Source organism: Acomys minous (assembly GCF_964271855.1).
Source record: "Acomys minous genome assembly, chromosome: 3".
Classification (NCBI taxonomy): Eukaryota; Metazoa; Chordata; class Mammalia; order Rodentia; family Muridae; genus Acomys; species Acomys minous.
The window spans coordinates 12,093,717-12,108,526 of NC_140485.1; the positions used below are offsets into that span (position 1 = coordinate 12,093,717).

The 14,810-nt window shown below is 43.1% G+C and overlaps 1 long non-coding RNA gene across 1 annotated transcript in view; it reads left to right on the forward strand.

Annotated features, from left to right (window-relative positions):
- The window catches only part of LOC311593882, a 35,091-nt gene that overhangs the window by 5,358 nt on the left and 14,923 nt on the right, over positions 1-14,810 (forward strand). The window contains exon 2 of the long non-coding RNA XR_014777855.1: positions 4,659-4,745. This is a non-coding gene — a long non-coding RNA (uncharacterized lncRNA). The remainder of the gene's footprint in view (positions 1-4,658; positions 4,746-14,810) is intronic.

The following is a 14,810-nucleotide window of genomic DNA, read 5'->3' on the forward strand; positions in this document are numbered from 1 at the left end:
GTACATCAGTTTCTGCAGCCACACCCACCCCATCCCAGGACCAGATATGCTCACTACATTGGTCTCCTTGTAGAGTTTTTGTCCCCTCCAGGTCCTTCTATCCCCCAGCTCCTCCATAAGTCTCCCTGCGCTCCACCCCGAAGTTTGGCTGTGCGGCTCAGCATCGGCTTTGACCCCCCACTGGGTGGAGTCTTTTAGAAGATCTCTATGGGAGGCTCCTGTTCCTTCTCTTCAACCGCTCCCCGCTGTCTATTCTATTTGCCCCTCTGAATGGTAATTAAGAACTTTGGTGGCACGAGCCTTTAAACCCAGTATTTGGGAGGCAGAAGCAGGGAGATCTCTATGAGTTCAAGGCCAGCCAAAGATAGCTAGGTCTACATAGAGAAACCCTGTCTCAGAAAAAAAAAAAAAAAAGGAGAGAGAGAATTTAAGTATCAGTTCCACCTTGGGCAAAAGCCCCACACAGAGCTAACAGGCACCCAAACCAGTTGGCTCTACAGCCCTGCATTTGTGTTCCCAGCTGGTCTAAAAAGGACATCAGTTTCTTACAGCCACAAGCATGCCCTGAATTTGGCCCTTCCTACAAAGAAACCTTGAGAAGGACAAATGACGGCCACAGCCAGGGAGGCAGATGCCTAGAAGCTTGCTCTCCCTGCCTTCCCTCAGGGAAAACCTTTCAAATCGTATGCAAACAGACAAGGCACACTCCTGCCTGTGCCAACACACACCTCTCCAACAGGCCGCTGCCTGCATACCTACGCAACTTCCTGTTTGCTTGTGCAATTACCTAAAGTTCACACAAGAATGCATGTTCTGAGTGCAGCCTTTTCTGGCCCACACATGTATGTGCATATTTTGAAAGTGCAAATGAGGCACAGAGCACAGCTCTTTAGTGTAGCCCTAAGGGGTACATTATTCTGACCAGCACTAACAGTCATCTTACATTAAGGCATCAGCTTTAGGTCCCACTAGAGGCCACAATGTTAAACAAGCAAATAAACCCAGTTTCCCCATGGCCTACAGCTTTATCCTGCCCTTCACTCCTGTCTCCTCTTACTAAAGCCCTACTGACTCCAAAGTATGCACTTTATCCTAAAAGAGTCTCCAACTTTTTCAGATTCCCGATGCACACTCCAGGAGTCTGCGTGCATGTCTCAGTGTCTTAATAATGACCTTGTCTTTTTTAACCTGACTTTTAAACTTCAAAATATCACACATTAACTCCATAAAACACGTCCTGGTGTACCTTCTCCTTCGTGGTCCAGCCAGGTGTTCAACCAACCACTTCCGCTTGCCCCTCCTCCACCTTTCAGTGCAAATGAGTCACATTTACCAGCCTTCCCTGTCATTCTAATCAGCCACATAATCAAGTTTCAGTCGCTGCAAAGGTAGGAAGTGACACAGATTCATGCAGCTATCGACCCTCTCCATCAGCGAGGCATCTTTTTGCAGCGTACAGCGGTTAGTACAGAGATTCACGGCTGATAATGCAGAGAATAAATAATGTTTGGCACGCTGAGCCTTAAATACAACATCTGTATCATATCCTCTCCTTGGAAATCTCAGGGGATGTAGCAGGAGAGGGTACAAAAAGATCGTAAAAGCCAGAGGTTGGGTGGACTGCTGCTCCACGGGGACTTCTGATTATAAGAAGGATGGTCCATTCATGAACTCGCAGTAGCTGAGAAGGCCTGCACAAGGCCTACATATGATCAAGGCAGTCAGTATCGCAGCATGAAGGGGAAGGACTCATGAGCCCCCACCTCCAGCTGAGAAGTTGTTGGCAGTTGATGGTTGGGTTGTAGGTGGTCACGTTTCTTCAGGTATGTGGTCCCTGATAGCTTCCCCCATGTTCTGCTGTTTGGCCCCTCATCCATGGCAATACAGACAGTACTAATTGTTTTTATATTATGAAAGGTTTTTTTGAAAGGACACGAAGTGACCCTCTCTATAGACGAGCACACTGATTGGTTATGCTCTGCTGCCAAATAGTCAGCCCTGAAAACATACACAGGTTAAAAAATATGTGGACTCAACGAGTCATATTTAGGTATATATATATATATTAGGTACACACATACATACATATATGGATATACAACAATTGATGGAGAAACAGGGGCCATGAATCTGAAAAAGAGAGGGGAGGGGTGTGTATGGGAGCATTTGGCGGTGGGGGCGGGGAGAGAAGGGAGAATGTTGTAACTGCAATATAATCTCAAAAATTGACAACAACAAAACAGATATAAAGTTGGGAGGGATGTGGTACTGGAGGTCTAGGAAAAGTTGGAAGGGGTAATAGGTATCCATTCTTTGACTGAGGGACAACTAGGCTGTTTCCAGATCCTGACTATTATGAATAAAGCTGCTATACTGGAAGCAGCTGAAGAGAGGGAACAGGAAGGGAGCCTACCATAGAGGTCCTCTGAAGGACTCCACCCAGCAGGGGATCCAAGCAGATGCTGAGACACATAGCCAAACTCTAGGGTGGAAAACAGGGAGTCTTATGGAAGAGTTGAGGGATAGAAGGACCGGGGTTCTTCTGTTCAGGTGTTCCACAAGGAGACCAATGTAGCCAATAAACCAGGGTGGAGAATGGGGGTGCTGCAGAGACTGATACACCAACCAAGAACCATTCATGATAAAGACCTAGAAGCTCTGCTCAGATGCAGTAGATGGGCGTCATAGTCTCCTTGTGGGTCCCATAATATGGGGAGTAGGGACTACTTCTGACATGGGCTCTGGTCCCCACATGTGGACCTTGGTGGAGTGGCCTTGCCAGGCCACAGAGGAAGAGGAGGCAGGCAGTCCAGATGAGACTTGATAGGCTGAGGTCAGATGTTAGGGGAGGAGGGCTCCTCTTTCTAAAGACTAGGGGAGGAGGAAAGCAGGGATGAGGGAGGGTGGGTGGGACCAGGATGCACCGAAGAAAGGGGCTACAACCGCAATATAAAGTGAACAAATTAAAAATAAAATTAAATAAATGTACAAATCAAAAAATTCCATCTTATACCTGTCAGAATGGCTAAGATAAAAAACTCAAGTAACTTCACATGCTAGTGAGGTTGAGGAGCAAGAGGTACACTCTTTCATTGCTGGTTGGAACAGGAACTTGTACAACCACTATGGAAATCACCTTGGAGGGTTTGGGGCAGAGGAGCCTCCCGAGAGCAATGCAGACCAAACTCATTAGCTCTTGGAAGACATTCCAACTCCAAACCATAGCAGTCACAGGAGCCTTGTAGAAAGGTTTTCCTGTCTATGGTATTTATATTTTCACTGTAAAGTCCTCAAGATTTAATAACAGTGGGGTTTCAAGTAATGTAATGTATATCCTGGACAGTATTTGAATGTTATGCATGAATTCCTAGGTTCTCTCTAAGTAAAGGTTTATATACATATACACATATACATATACACATATACATATACATACACACTTCCTCTTCTTGAGACAAGCTGGCCTTAAACACTGACTCCTCTTGTATCAGCAGACATTATAGATAGATGTTCTACTTTACCCATCCTAAACACTCTTGAGTGTACCTGCCATGTATCTTTCATGAATTCAGGAGCTAACATGTGATATCATGTGTGGCAGTGAAAGACTGGAGCAACCATTGGGCATCCCTGTTTCCTGCTCCCAATTTCTGTGCCCTGAAAGCTTGTTTGTTCCTCCATGTGCTAGTTAACAGTAGTTTAAATTTTTACCTGCTTTATCTTGATTGCATAGGAACATAAAAACAACTGTAGAAAAGACAGATAACCTTACAAGAAAGAGCTTTAGACCACTGGGAATAACATTCTGAAATATGGTTTCTTCAACTAAAGTTTGTGCTCCATATTTGTTTCATCACCAAACAACTAAGTGTTCTCTTATGTTCCTATTGGTAATTATGTTTATTGATCATTTCACCTGAACACTGAATTTGGCTTAAGCATATTTAAAGAAAAAATTTTATAACACTATCCTAAGTAGAAAACCACTGCCTTTTATTTATGAATTAACATTTGAATAAATATAATACTGGAGCAACAAGATGGCTCCTTGAGCAAGGACATTTGCTTTTAATCCAGACAAGCCTCAGTTTGGTCTCTGTGTCCCATATGATGAGAGAAGAGAACTATTCCCACAGGTTGTTCTCTGACTTCTACATGTGTACCATTACAAACACCACACACACACACACACACACACACACACACACACACACATGCACATTCATGCAAATAAACTAATGAATAATATAATGATAAATGTGATGCTACGTAAATGAAAACTTGTGCAGGAATTCTGATTTTACTCGTTGACAGACTATTCTAAAAGAAAGGAAAGTAGAGACATTCATAAAATCATCTAGACTGAAAAAGGGAGGTCTCAACACACCAAAGCCTTCTTCTACATTAACGTAAAACCATTCATTATTGTATGTTCTGTCTTCAGGAAGACAAAGTTACATCTACCTGCCCCCACTAAGAGAGAGACAAATATTTTCATCTATACTCAAGTATTGGCAAGTTTGTGCCGGACACTAGCCTTGAACTCCTTCCATCTACTAGGGTTCCTTTGCCCTTCTTTGTACTTCTGTTTCACCCAGGTTCAGTTCTGGGGGATGGGAAACAGATCGTTTGAGAACTCTCTTTCCATTATCTTCCAGAAGGAGATGGCTTTGTGCAGCTTCTGCCTGTCAACTCCAGCAATGAGAAAGAGCTGCTGTTATAGAACATGGCACAATGAAGCTTTAGTGAGTATGAAAAATGCCTTATACTTAAACTGCTAAGACCTGCAAATGAAGGGCTACTTTTTCATTGTTTGATCATTTCATACATGCATAAAATGAATATTAGTTCTTTTCAGTCCAATTATTCCTCCCCTTTTCCTGCTGAGAGTTCCCTCCTATTTCTAAGTCTTTTATGTATAGGTGACCCACTGAGCTTCTCAGATTTTTAACACCATCTTTTAAAGGTTTATTCTCTATCTATCTCCCTTTCTCCTTCTCTTCTTCCCCTTTCTCCCGCTCTCTCTCCATCCCTCCCTCTCAGAAACAAGGTCTTACTCTGTCATGAAGGCCAACCCATAACTTACATTATGCTCCTCTGTCTCAGCCTCTCTAGTGCTGGCATTATAGACATGAGCTAACACAACACCTGACTTAAATGTTTGTTGTCTTAAGAAATTTATCTTCTCCCATCAAAATTTACCTAATATAGCTCTGTTTTTGCAAGTACTTTTTTTTTTTAAAGAAGACGTGCAGTGTCACCTTCATCCCTTATAAATAAATATCTCAAGAGTCTTCACCAAGAAAGTTTGATGACATTTCAACCATCACTTTGGCATTTACCTTTGTGGATTGAGGAACCAAGATGGAATTTGATGACTCTGATGTGAAGCCTGAAAATATAGGGTATCTGAATAAGCCACGTACTTTTTCCCTCACACACTGAGGCAATCTATCAGTACCAACAGCATGTTCAGACCCATTCATACTTGAAGAGAAAGCAAACCATGTTGTTTTTAAAAGTTCTGTCTTTGTCTTTGCTTCAATATTCACTCATGATGCCAAGCATTACTTAAATGGAGTACATCACTGATTATTTGAATGACATCCAGTTTTCCACTTGTCTGCTATATAGCCTGAAGCAATCTATTTTTGTTTGTTGCATATAGTGAATGTGAGCCTTTTTCACTTTCTGTTTCTCCTCCCCTTTGGCCCGGGTCCTTTTTTTATTGTTGTTTTTGTTTTTCGCTTGTTTGTTTAGTTGTTTCAGTCGGGGAAGTATCCATTTATCTCAAGCAGCACTTCCTGCCTGCATCTGTAACTCTTGAACTTTAATCTGCACACAAATCACAGTGAAAATCTTTATAAAATTGCAGATCTGGAGGCTGTGCATAGAGGTTGGTGTTTCTGAGTTTGTCTAACAGGTACAAGACCTTGGGTTCAATTCCCAGGCCAGAGAGAGATCCCAACATGTAGGTAAGGACTAAGACTATTTTCTAGTACTCCCAACTTAACATTGGGATTTTGGTTCCCACAAGGTTCTGAAATAGGCTTATACCAATCCTATTTCCTAACTCTCAGGATTCAAGTTGGATAGAATGAAATATGGCACAAGACAGTGAGGCTAGCAGATAGGCAAGGTTTCTATATCTGTGGTGATAGGCTGCATGCAAGCCTAGGAAATGCTAAAGTTATTATCATCTGACTGTTCTGACTGAGGCCAAGACACCATGTGTGCTGCCCCAGGAAATAGATTTCCTAAACAGAATAGATTCTCCAAATTCCCCCCCCCCAACAATTCTGTTTGCTTTCCTTGGCCAACCCTGTCACCAAGCTACCATCCTGAAGCTAGGCTAATGAAGATGAAAAATGCACATGGCAATGACTGACTTAATGTCTCATGAGAAGACCTATAAAAGCAGGCTGGAGAAATGGCTCAGTGGCTAAGAGCACCAACTGCTCTTCCAGAGGACCCGGGTTCAATTCCCAGCAGTCATATGACACCCTCACACAGATATACTTGATGGCAAAACATCAATGCACATAAAATAAAAATAAATAAAAGCTAGAATTGTAGTTACTTGATCCACTTGCTCTGCTAGATAGATACCCTTAGAGGCTGACAACTATGGGAGGCATGTGCAGAGCCCAGTCAAGAACAGCATGCTTAAAGGCTGAAGCTGCTGAGAGACTGAAGCTGGACCTTCCAACAGCTTTTATGGTCAGAGTTAACTAAGTGGACTGTAGACTCATCTGCCATCTCAGAAGCCTTATTACCCATACGCTGCTACTAAAAGGATCATCCAAGCACAGCATTGTGGTATACACCAATAAGCTATTGCCAACTGTAACATCTAAGGCAAACCCATCATGAGGTCAAGGCCAGCCTTGTCTACATAATGAGACTCTTTTTGGTCTGAAGGCTGTGTGTGTGTGTGTGCGTGCGTGCGTGCGCATTGTGTGTGCGTGCGCGCATGTGCAAGCGTCACTAGTATTAATTGCAAAACTAAGTTTCCAGCTCTGGCTCTTCCACCATTGTAGGCATCCCTTAACTTGGAGTAACTGTGGTCTAGTACCAACATCCCTGAAGCCACACCCAATTGTACAGGTGCATCCATGGCCATTGTATTTCAAGGCTAAGAGGAATTCTATGCCAGTTACCTCATTTAGCAGAGGGAAAACAAAGACTTTGTCACCAAGATAATTCCCCCAAGATCACATGGCTCTTCAAAGGCAGAACAGAGACACAAATCGGAACCATAGTGTAATGTCCTGCACAGCTACTCATGAACTCAGGAAAACAGGTGGGAGAAGCCACATCAGGATGCTTCCCCTGTATGCCAGTCACATGGAGCTCCTCATAGATCAGGTGTAGACACACACACACATACACAAACACACACACACACACACACACACACACACACACACGGCCATGGAAAGCATCACGCACTACATCTTTTCTGAGCTTAACTGCAGTGCCAGCACATAACAAGGGCTTTGTAAGTACCTAGTAAAAGAAAATAAGTGGCCCCTTTGCACTTCTCTTGCTTCAGAGGCATATGCGTAGGTGTTTACAGCCTTGAGTCCTGCGGTCTGCAATACCCTTCCCAAACTCCTCTAAAATTTACCTATAATATTCAGAAAGTGCTACAGCTCACTTGACTTCCTGTTCCTTAAGATTTTTTTTCTGGACATAGGGCCACTATCAAATGACTATAAAGCATCCCAAAAGTGCCAGAAAATTAATGTCACTAGTGTGGCTCCCAGTCAATGGTAGACAATAAATTAGGACCGCGACACCTCGCTTTCTTCACCTTCTGGCAGGAACAATGCTGATATAGAGTCTCCCATGGTCCAGGGCATAGGAGACCCAAAGACTGAAATACTTCTGCAGGAATGAGTGGGGTATGGGAGTTATGCCTCCAAAGCATCAGGGGTCAATAAAACATGACAGCAATTACTTTATGACCTTCCCTTATCTCACTTCCCTACTTCCCAACCATTTTTCCTCAGAATCCCCTTCCAAATAAACTCACTGCACCCAAATCCTTGTTTTAGGACATGTGTCTGAAGAATTCCACCCAAAGTTTGGGATATCAATTTGGTAGTAAATAAAACTTGCAAAGGGCCCTGAGGATTCTCCATGACATGGCAAATGACTGTATTTAGCTCAGTCTTAGTTTGGATTTCCTCCAATGCAAGTCCTGACTAAATAAGTTGAGTGGTTAGAGTTTGTTTGCACAGTACCCCAGGGAGCAGTGAAGGATGCGACAGGTGAACGCAAGTAAAAACAGAGCATCTTCCTGGGTCACCCAACACTGGGCACAGTCCCATGAGGGAGGCCTGAGGTTCCAAATGGAATAGCCCCACCACTGTTTCCTGACAGACATGAAGCTTAGTGTTCCTTCTCTGACATCAGTCTAGGGGACTAGCTATTTTGCCTTCTAGCAGGTCTTAGGCAAAGATCTCAGTGTTTAGAGGAGGTGCCTACAAGGGATCACAGGGATCAGCAAGGTTTCACTAAGTCCAAGTGTCGCTCCATGTGACACATTCTGCTCTTGCTATCCCTAATAACCGGGAGCCCCTCTAGTTCTAAGCTTGCTTTGTAAGGTACCCCCAAACTCCATCCACTCCCATGGCAAAGCTTTTAGATGAACTGAAAAGAAAGCAGAGTAAGAAATGCAACCAGTGGAAGAAAAATGACTCTGAGCCCTTTCTATCCCAGTCATACAACAAGCCTAACTAAACACTCAATGGCCATGTCAGTCCCATGCCTGCCCTGTCTTCAACACCCTTGTCCGGCCGCCACATTTCACCCCAGAGGCCGGGCTGCTGTCAGGCTCGTGGGACCGCACAGACCCTTTCTTTGATGCCTCCCTGTTCAGTGTCACTGAGATCACTTGGTTGGGGGGGAAAGGGGCTGAGGTCAAGACACTATCAGGAGTAAGGTTTCTTAAGTGCCATGTGTGAGACACCATCTGACACTGTTTATAGATCGATTTAGCCCCTTATTGACCATGGGACAGAAGTTAAAAGCATTGCTTTTGGAACTCAAATGTGTTAACTCCTGAAGTGATGTTTGAATAAGGGTTAAGCAGAGCCCAAAGTTTTGATCTCCTGATTAGAAAGAAGGGGGAGGGGTAAACAAGAGAGAGAGAGAGAGAGAGAGAGAGAGAGAGAGAGAGAGAGAAGAAGAAGAAGAAGAAGAAGAAGAAGAAGAAGAAGAAGAAGAAGAAAGAAGGTATACTGATACTTTTTTTTTTCAGAAAGTAAGTTAGATTATTTTTACTAAAACCAAGAGACCAGACTGTAATTAATCTGTCAGCTTTGGAGTTGACATAGGATGCCTACAGAAGTGTGTAACTTCTGCAACCACCAGAATGGGTTCTGTTAAAAATACAACTATCAGGTCCCGACATCACCTAGTGAAAGAAACAGCCTCGATATTCAATAGACCAAGGTCAGGAAGAAAACCACCCAGTGAAGTTAGACTCATAATGACTATGGTTTTCAAATGTAAACCAAATAAAGCAGTACACCTTGCCTAAAAGTCAACCACTAACGACCAAATAGTTGCACAGTAAAAGGATACAAACAACCCCCAAACTGAGGTTGTTGAAAGTAGAGGCGCATTCTCTGAAATGGTTTTGGACGCTTTAACATAAAAAATCTGGAAAATAAATTCCCTTCCATTTTCTTAAAGTATGATAATATGCCTGGAATCTGTGTGTTGCACTGTGGGATAAAGAGATTTTCAGCTGATGTGTTTCTTATCTGCCATGTGGCATTATAGGAAGGTAATTAAGATAATCAGACATAAGAGGAACTAGCTCTTCTGATTAGACTCAGAGACTAGGCAGGCTGGAGTGCCAGCAGGTAGAAATTGCATCTGTCAGGTATAACTTCTTGAAGAAAAACTTGTACAATGCAAAGATGGACACTGGGTTAGTGATGGTCCTAAAACACTATAGGGACCTGAGGCCTGTTGTGTGAGGATTGGGCTGCGGTGTAGCTCAGTGATAGACTGGGACTGGTATGCCACAACTGAAAAGCTGAAGCAGAGAAGAGCACATCAACAATTTATTAAGAGCTTAATAAATTGTATCGTGTTCTCACTTTCTTAAAATTAATAAAGCAAATTAAACATGATTTAGTTCTCAAGCTCAATATTTGATGAAGCAAATGCCCACTGTGCAAGTGTTTGCTACAGAAATTACCCATCCAGTAATAAATAGGCCAGAACCCATAGAAAATTAATGAAATCATTCTGTAACTAAAATATCCCAAAAGAAATTTAGATGAACCAGGATTTACTCCAAAAGCTAAGATTAAGTGAACAAGACAGAATTATTTCTACCTGATATTATAGTTAAAGAAAGCCTAAAACATTTGCCAAGCCAGATGTGCTGGTGCACATCTGTAATCCCAGCATCTGGAAGGCTGAGCCACACATATTTCAAGTTTAAGGACAAACTGGATACCTAGTGAGACTCTATTAGAAAACAAACAAACAAAAAATAAAAATAAAAATAAAAAACAAGGGAATGAAGAAGAGGGAGGGAGGAAGGGAGGGAGAGGGAGGGAGGGAGGGAGGGAGGGAGGGAGGGAGGGAGGGAGGGAGATTGCCAGATTATGCAAACACACTCAAGCAAGTATGTGGGTATGAGAAACAAGAAAACAGAAGGGAGATTATCTGAGGGAAGAAAAGAGACCTGTGAAAAGGGATGGGAGGAAATGAGACACCAATATAAACAAACCCATTATTTGTATAACTAAACAAAAAAGTTCTGGGTTTTTTTTGTTTTGTTTTGTTTTGTTTTGTTTTGTTTTATGTTTTTTAACAACCTAATTCAAACCTCAGTATATACTTCCTGCATGTCCAGGCAAAGTAAACTCCCACCCATGTCTTCATAAGGGTCAAACCGCTATTGTGGAAAGCATTATCTTTTTACACTCAGAACAACCACTCGGAACGGAACGGGAGCCTTTGTCTAATTAAAATGTAAAAAACCTCAGTTGCTGTGTCACTGGCATTGAATGATGGACTGTGGGATTTCTCCATCTTCACTTGCTGGGGCTTAACCACACCCTGTTCACTTGCCTAACTACTCACTCCCCAGGTACCTGTCAATGCCTGTCTGCCTGCCTGCCAACCCTAACCTACCTATATGAGTGAGCGGTTTGGGGTCGTTTTTTCAGAGCAGCTTATGTTGATGCAGAAACATAAAAGTGCAGGGTTCTATATGCAAGGATGCAACTCCAGCAGTGCATAGAATGCAGAAAAAGAGCAGAGAAGCACTAGGCCATCCTCTTCCAGGACAAACTGATGTCGTTGCATGGTTGACAGATGGAGATGTCCACGGCACAGGAATGTTTTGAAGGGACAGACGAATTAGAAGTTGAGATCTAATGCATCAGAGTCCACCATGTTATCACAGAGGGCCCCCCAGGACCGTGCACTTCAGTCACTCAATCAGATGTATCAGACACATCTATACGGCTCTCTGTCTGTGTGAGTTATACCTGCCCAGCCTGCTGTGAACAACAAGCTACAAGCCCTGTACCCGGACAAGAAAAAGAAACAAGATTCAAAGCAGACCAAAGCCCTCCCTTGCAATTGCCACTTCCCCCAGTGTTCCGCAAAAACCAACAGTGTCCCATCAAGAAAAAAAAAAAACGCTGCTTCTAGTTTATTATTGCCCATGCGTGACGTCATCCACCTGTCCTTAGCTCCTAGTAAATGGACAAGCCCCAGAACACACTACAAGCAAAGAGCAAGCCATTCTGTCAATAAGAAGATTGAGTTGTTTCCCTTAGTTTACTTCCAAGAATAGGGTAGTTTTGTAAACAAGCCTGGCTGGAAACACACGCGAAGCTCCAATCAACACCTGTCTTTGAAAATGAGAAGGGTTTCTTGTCAACAGTCGAACCTCCAAGGTATCAGATTCTTACTTACTCTTTGAACATAAGCAATTAGTCAGAAAGACAATCCTTCAGGCCTCTAGTCCACTGTGTCCTGGGAAGCAACAACAGCCCTGGGAGCTCCTGCCCTTGCTCTTAAAGGCTCCTGAAAATATCCCTATCATACTTTGAAAATGTCTGTAGTGATGCTGGCTCTACTAAAAGTTAACTAACTAATTCAAGAAATGGATTTTTAAGGTTCTAAGGCTTGAACTCAATTACCAGTGTATTCTGTGCAGGTACTCTACCCAAAGCCCTCTTTCAACATTTTATTTTGAGACAAGGCCTCAGTAAGCCACACTGGCTAACCTTGGACTTGTGGTTCTAGGGGAACGGGAAGCGGTTAAGCTTTTCTTTTCTCATACTTCCAGTGAATTATAATATAAGACACTTTTCCTGACATCTTATTTATAGACAAAGAATTATGCTAGTGATTAATGCAGTAATATCTCTCTATAAAGTATGCCTGCATCCCCAAAGCACAAAGAATTGCATGAAGCAATGACTCTAGCTGGTACTCACACCACCAGCAAGATTAAGGCATTTATGTAATTCTGATGTACAGAGCAGGAAGACTGAGACATCCAGAGGTTAAGCCAAATCTCGGGTTGGTTTTTCCACCTGAAGAGGTTATATATACTCACTTCCTGTCACCTTCTGGACTGCCCTCTCTTATTAAAAGTCTAAAACACAAATATATTCTGACATTTCTTGAAAATGAATATGGTTATCTAAGGCGGAAAGAAATATTCACTCTTATCATCTCATCGCAATACATACTGTCTTCAGATCTTTATAGAGTATCCAGGAGGTAGGAACACAACTACCCTCTGATTGGATGGGAGATCTGATATACAGTGGGAGGGGGATGGAGGACAATGGCCCATACCTGATACTGTAAGCTCAGCTAACAACCCAGGTCTGAGGAGGTTGTAGGCACAGATGGAGAAGTTATTGCTGATGGTTAATGAAATCTACAAAGCAGCAAACTGCCTTCAAAACACCTGTGCTTTATACTCATTGTCTGAGCTAGGGTTACTATTGCTGTGATAAAACATCATGACCAAAGTAAGTTAGGGAGGACAGGGTTTATTGGCCTATATTTCCACATCACCGTTCATCATCAAAGGAAGTCGTGATAGAAACTCAAGCAAGGTAGGATCCTAAAGACAGAAGCTGATACAGAAGCCATGGAGAGGTGCTGCTTACTGGCTTGCTCCTCATGGCTTGCTCAGCCTGCTTTCTTATAGAACCCAGGACCATCAGCTCAGGGGTGGCACCACCCACAATGGGCTGGGCTCACCCCCATCAATCATAATTAAGATAAGGCTTGGCTATGACCCAGTCTTATGGAGACATTTTCTTAATTGAGGCTCCCTCCTTTCTGATGACTCTAGCTTGTGTCAAGTTGACATAAAACTAGCCAGTACACTCAGACAAAAGCTGTAGGGGGCTTTTTCAGAAAAGTTGCTCCCTGAAATGAACAGCAGAGGATTTCACCGAGATGCTTGGCTGCATAAGATGCAACAGATAAGCCCTAAACAAGATATTTTATGCCACTCGTCTAAGGCTCAAAAAACACTGTAGAACAGGGGAGGGAAGTACGTAAGAGTTGGAAGACAAACCAAACAGCTGCAGAATGCCCTTTACTAGACTGAAACCAACTCTTGCTATTATTAACTCATAGCAACTATAGTTGCCTACACTGAGCCCACGCAAATAAGCCTAACGGCTATTGCGGGGTAAGTGGGACTCTTGGGACCCCCACCCTCTGAACTATTGATAGATTCTGGGCAAGGGACAACCGCTGTCTTTAGTTGTTTATCCACTGCTGAACCCACGAGGCTCCAACAGAAAGGTGGATGGCCCCAAACCTTTGGGAACACACACAGCTCTGGCCAATCTTGCGTGCCATAAAACAAAGTGAATAGGTGAGAATGGGACAGAAGCATTTGTGGAGAGGATCGGTACTTAACTGGAGAGGTAGGTTTGCGGGAGTAAGAATGAGCAGCATGTATTGTATCCATGTGTGAAACTGCTTAGAGTCAAGTGTAAGTAATAAAAGCTGTGCCCAACCACCCCCATTTCTATATAAGACAGAGCTGAGAGGCCCTCCACCAACATCAGACAGGACAAGGCTGAGAGTTTGCAGGAGGGACAGAGAGAAAATGCATGTTTTAATGTTACCTCCAGCCTAGCTACAGACGGGTACAAAAACATACAAGAGCAACGCAAACTCGGGCCCCGTTTCAGATACTGCAAGATTTCTCATCACCACCTCCAGCAACCAAACAAGATCAGGACCTCCAGTTTACAGGTGAGGGACTTTGCAGCTTGGGAAGATAAGTGAAATAAACAAGGATAGCCTCACAAAGAAGGTGATATACTATTCCCAAAAGCCCTTAGAATAACAAGCTGCCTTTGATTTCAAGTAAGGCAAAAAGAAGGGTCCCATAGAAGCCAACATGAGAGCATATAGTAGGTAAAACCATCAGAAAGGGCTGATACTGAACTACTTTCAGGCTACAAGATGGCTATGGCATAGTGGATTCTGACCATCACTGCAAGAATATTTCACCTGTGCTTGGGAAAAATACTTCAAAAGTCTGTGTACCAAGGGTAAGGGCAAGAGCTGCCTCTGAAAATGCAGCTGTGGGCTTTGATGGAAGAAGCCAGCAGATCCAGAAGTGTAATTTTAAAATGCAGCGGTTCATAATGAGCTTAGTGACAAAGGGTGTGTTCCCACCATTGAAGAAGAACTGTTTTTTTCCCCAAGCCCTCCTAGGACTTTGCACTTCCCATTCATCTTTCTGATCAAATTCATCCTTTAGGTAAACACTGGGGGGG